Here is a 6,000-nt window from a genome sequence, read left to right as displayed (position 1 = left end):
TTTGCACTAAGGCTTTTGCCAGCTACTATTATTATCAAGATTATATAATAAAACTGAATTTGGCAGCATTACCTGTTCTGCATTTTTTTATTACTATGAAATAAAAAAATTAATAAAAACATGGTGTGATGGACATATTTCAAATCAGATTGCAACTTTTGTTTTAGGCTACTGACAGTTTTACATGCTCGTCACAGATAATATCCAGTATATGAATTCCAATTTAAAGGATAAGTTCAATTTTTTTTGCTGGTAAAAACATGTGCATTTATTATTTTTTTTTCAAGGAGCCTGCAAAGATTGCACCATTGATTAGCAGATCAGGGGTGCAATGCAAGACTCCTGCAGACTGTTAGTGTAAGCTGCTTGTACCTTGTATGGGCAGGCAGTTACGCAATGACAGGAAGAAAAATGAACTACCTACGGCGCTCAACAGCACCCTGGTAGTTTATTGAGAACTACAAGCCAACAGCCACAAATGCGGTCGGTACTTCAATCTCTCCCATTCACAGAACTCTGTGAACGAATGATGGGACAAGGTGGCCAAAGTCCCACACAGCCACGTTTTTTTTTCTAAATTGTGACAGCGCATTGAGGGAGAAGATCCCCAGATCATTGTCACTAGATACAGCAGCTTGCGGAGAGGCTGCAGCAGTGGGAACCAATTACATGTTCCACCCTAAAAATGGGTGGAACATGTAACATGTGCAATGCCTGCACCCTATGATTAAGTGCTATGCACAAAACGCGTCGGGGGAAGGGGCTACAGTATCCTGGATGTCACGCCACCCTAGGCGGCCATCTTTAATTTGCATGGTCAGTGCTTTTTTATTTCTCCTATTTGTGCCCTATTTGGAATAAACATCCCATCTGTATACAGTATCACGCTATGTGGAATTATTCTTGGGCTATCCGTGAGGTTCACCACTCGCAGACGCCTTTTTAGAAATATCCTGAGGCACTGATACCGGTTTGAGGGTTTTGAAACAGAACAGGATGAACTACCTGACCACACCTGTGAGTGAATGACCTGGCTGACCTATTGAGACTACTATTGATCTCAAATGCACTTTTATTGCGCACTTCTGGTGAGTGCGCAATTTATATATTTTATTTTCAGTCTCGTCATGCACCACTTCAAAAGGATTGAGCACTTTGAGTGGACACTTATTACTATCCTCAAATTATCACCTGGACTTTTGAGAGATATTTATTCCACTTTGATCACCCATCTGTGATTTCAACAGTTAAGTTTGCACTTTGCACTTTATATTCACATATATAGTGTATTTATTGTGTCAATTTTTACATAATTATTGAAGTCACAATATTGGATTCCAATTTTTGCATATTTGTACAGCGCTGCGCTGCGCTGCACTCTATCATTATTAGTGGGAACCAATTACATGTTCCACCCTAAAAATGGGTGGAACATGTAACATGTTCCCAAAGGTGCACCTATCCTTTAATTCACATCTTTATATTTTCTTTACATTTATGTGCAGACCAATCTGTCCAGCAAAATGGCAGTAACAAGGGGAAGAACAGTACCAAGGATGCTTCAGCAGCTGCAGCAAGTGTCTGCGTTTTTATAAGTAGATTTTAAGCCCAACTGAGATCACAGAAATAGATATTCCATCAGATAGGCATTGTAGTAACCTCCATTTTCACAATCTTACCCCCACTTTTCTGTTAGAGTAGTGACGCAATGTATGACTGCTTTGCAAGTGTCCTCTATATTCTACATACATGGTCAGGCACACCTCTTTTCTTCCTTAACACTACAAACCTGTGATGATGCCTAGGATGAGGGATACTCAACCATTCCAACATAATTCATGGAGTGGGAGGGAAGGAAATACATTTAATAATGAATATAATTATATTAATATAATATTAATAATAATAGTAATAAATATAACGAAGGGCTGTGCAGGACTATACGAGGAAATACATCAATAAGCTTTTGTTAGGTTCACTTTATAACCATTGGGAACAAAAGGTGATCATTGTACACAGCCCTGGCAGTGTTATGTTTTTTTCTTCCCAACCCCTGGAACGGTCCGTTTTGCTGGATGGCTTGGAAATGTGGAGAAAAGTGAAAAGAAACTATTTTTTAAAACTGACAATGGCAACACACATTTTTATGTCAATTGCCTTTAGGCCTTGTTCCCACCATACATGCAGAAAAATTGAAGGAAACTGACACGCAGATTTCACTTGCAGAGACATCAGTTTTCAAGCGAGTTTCAATGGCGATTCCTGCGCAGAAAAAATCTGTATATGATATTAGTGTTATGGTGCGAACAGAGCACATAGAGAACAATTGATTTCATTGTGCTCTTGCAGAACGCATGCAGAAAAACTGACGTCTCTGCACCATGGTGTGAACTAGCCCTTAAAGTGGTTGTAAACCCTTACATATCCCCAGTGAAGTGAGTGGCCTCAGGTGATACACAGAGAAGAAACAAATCCTCCTACATAAGTTGTACCTGTTTATCTGCAGTATTCTCTTCTCTACATCCAAAGTGCTGAATTTATATAGCTTGTCTGAGAGTTAAAGCAAAAAAAATGGGGGCGGAGAACTGCGGCTACATTCTGCAAAGCTCAGTGAGGAGAATTCTGAGAGCTGATTGGAGGGAAGAGATACACCCCCATTCACATCCCCTTCATATAGCTAACAAAACTGAGGCTGTCAAATCTGTTGGAGATCACTCCCGTCACCATTTTTCTCTTGGTGTCAGGAAAACTTGTCAGAAGTGATTCCTGCTGATAGAGGAATGAAGCAGCACACAGAAATGACACTTAATGCTCTTAATTGAGACAAATACACACTATAGAGGGCTATGCTTTGTTCATATTTCATGTCTGAGGTTTACAACCACTTTATGTTAAAAACAAACCATCCTGGAGTAAAGTGAAATAAGCACTTGTGGGAACTCGCTTCAAAGTGGTAGAGCTTTTCTTTTAAAACACACAGCAACTCACTTCGTTAAGGGCCTTTTTATCCAATTTTATTAAAAAGAAAAAGTTCCAGAAACCCAAATGCTTCCCACGCAGGGGTATCCACCATCAAGCAAAACAATTCAGCCTTCTGGCTCTTTCAGCTATACCGCTATATATCTGTCTCCTACAGACTTCTTCCACAGGGTTGTTTTAGCACACAGCTATTCTCAAACAGCTCCTTGCTGCTTTTGGCTTCCACCTCTCCTTGGTGGAGCCCTCCTGACTCCTATCTGCCAGGGTGGAGCTCAGAATCATGACCTGGCCTCCACAAAAAGGCCTACACACACCTGTGCAATCAGCGCGCTGGCTGCTCCCAAAATATGGGCCCAGGATTGGAGATTTCATCCCTCCCAAATCTCTTAGAAATCTCCAGGCTACAGGTCCCAAAACAGGCTTTACAAACCAAAGAGGAAACTGATAAACCAGTTTCCTCTGTATTACGAGATCTGTCTGGAGCCCCTCAACCTGCATGGTTGAGAATCCTGGGTCTCCATCATGAGTTCCACAGTGACAGGATACCGCACTGCCACATATCCCCCCCCCTTTGTTTTGATCCCGTAGGGGGCAGAACACACAAGCCCAAACTCTTTAATTTGGCACCTCTGTGCCAGCCTTCACCCATATGAGCCCATTCCTGACTGACATTGCTTTCAAAGGGAAACTTTCCTTCCTGTCTTATGAAGCGACTTTCCCTGTGTTCTCCTACTACACGGACTTGGGCTCTATAAAGACACTGTGCCTTTTTACAGGTATGCTTCCAAAAGCGTTGCCTCTCTATTTTCCTTGGGGCCCCCCAAGTCACCTTCCCATTAAGGGACTTCCAAAACTTGGTACCTTTCTGAGGATGAGGGTGACGCCTGAGTTTTAGGTGTCTGATAACATTAAAGCTATGCTGCACTCTCAACCGCTGGTTTCCCTTTACCTTTGAAGGGGTCACGCTTTTAAGCGCAAAAAGTGTGGGCTCTTTTATTGGGGTTACCTTAGACCCTGTCTGCATTCTATGTACAGGCATCCTCTTACTGACCAAACTTAACTCTGCTCGTTTCCCCTGCACTGCATGCTTCCTTTTGTCACTGACATTCTCAGAAGACAACAATGTCCTACTCTCTTTGTGAAGGACAGACCGATTGTCTTGCCCTTCAGATGTTTTTATGTCAGGGGACCTCTTTAAATATTCCACTTCCTTTTTTCCCCTCTGGGCAGATAAGCTATCTAAAGTTTCCCTTCCCAGATTACCCTCCTGAACCTGTAGGGGGCCTAATTCTACTGCAGCTTTTAGCTCAGCTGTGTCTACCACATCCTTACCCACCACATCACATGTTTCAGGGTTATCCACACGCATGTCCTCATGACCTTCAGGTGCATCATTAGGCTTATGATCACCCACAGAAACTAAAATGATCGACATTTACTAGTGCATCACACTTTTCCTCATCATAATAAATATCAACATTTACAAGGGTCTTGCATTTTTCCTCATGGTCAGAAACATCCACACCTTTGTCAGAATTAATTTCAATGTTTGGCAGGGCAGTGTCTGGAGACCAAGTGCACAGCATGGAGTGGTTGTCTCCCATGGCAACGTCACTATCCACCAGCTCCACTGGCACATGAACCTCTTCCAGCAACTGTCCTGACACCTGACCGTCATAACATAATTCTACATTTGGTTTACTGACCCCAATCACTTGATTTGTGCCATCTGACACTTCCACCAACACCAGCTCATTTGGTATCACACTATTCATTACCAAACCATTGGATCCTTTGTGGGTTGTGGGCACGATCTCTGCTATGTTCTCAATCTCACTTGGCCCGTCCATATTGGGAGGGAGACCATTTGCAGCAACAGCAAGTGTGCCCTTGTCTATAAGCTGCTCTGCAGTCCCTCCATTTAGCACAGCAGAAGTCGTGTTCACTCCACTGTTGGAAACAGAGGGCCCTTTCAACAAAGCCAACAGGTTTTCAGCCCATCTGTCCCAGTCTACTACTTTCTCTGTGCTCCAATCAGAGGTACTACGCAGTACCGCACCAACTGCCGGAGGAGACACAGGACAGAGTGGCTCAGCAGACACATCACACATATCACTTTTGTTCAAACAAAACTGTGGCACTAAATTTTTAACCTCAACAGGTTGCAATAGCACATCCTCACCACCATACTCTGATGGCGCTTCATTCACCTCAGGAACACTTCCATACATATTGTCATTACTGACAGACCCAGTTAACCCATTATCATGAGCATTTAACTTATCACTAGATTCAAGTACTCTCTTGTCCAGAGCAGCACCATAGTTGTCCCAGGCAACCTCTGGCTCCAACACACACAGCTCCCAGGAAGTTTCCATGGACACCTTTGCAGCCCTGGATACTGTTGCCAAGGGCAACCACATATCTTTACTCATATTCACATCAACACTGTTATCTTTAGTGAGCTGTGCTAGCCCATCACCAACCATAACATTACATTTACCAACAGTAACACTTTTGTCGGCATGACCATCAGCATTCTCATTGCATATAGACATGACTGTGGCTTTTGCGGGTAATCCCTGGCTATTACCCAGCTGAGCAGCCTGTGAGCCATGCTTCACAGCACTCTCTCTATTCAAAGGGACACTATTTTCAGTTTTAGCAGCTCCATAGCTGACCTGGGAAATCCTCTGCTCCGTCACTGCGGGCTCCTGGGAGGTTTCCCTGGGCATCTCTGCAGCACCTGGCACTAAGGAACACGGTGCCATGACAGTTTTGGTCACCCCTAGGTTACCTTCTCCAGCCTTCTGCTGGATTATAGCAGGTACATGCAGAATCCCCATGTCCTTTTCCATATTTAGTCCTGCTAATCGTTGGGCTTCTCCCTGTGCCTCCTCACTACTCAGGGTAGCACACAGCAGCCAGTCCATGTCCATCTGTATTGTGGAACTCCCTGAAGGACACACTCTCACTTCCTTGGACTCAGTCCCACAACCTGAAACAGTCTTACCATTTCCT

The sequence above is a fragment of the Staurois parvus genome, unplaced genomic scaffold, assembly GCF_062004578.1.
Source record: "Staurois parvus isolate SC_StPar_1 unplaced genomic scaffold, SC_StPar_1.0 ptg000832l, whole genome shotgun sequence".
In the NCBI taxonomy this organism is placed as follows: Eukaryota; Metazoa; Chordata; class Amphibia; order Anura; family Ranidae; genus Staurois; species Staurois parvus.
The sequence above is the reverse complement of the archived record's forward strand: the minus strand, read 5'-3'. Positions refer to the sequence as shown.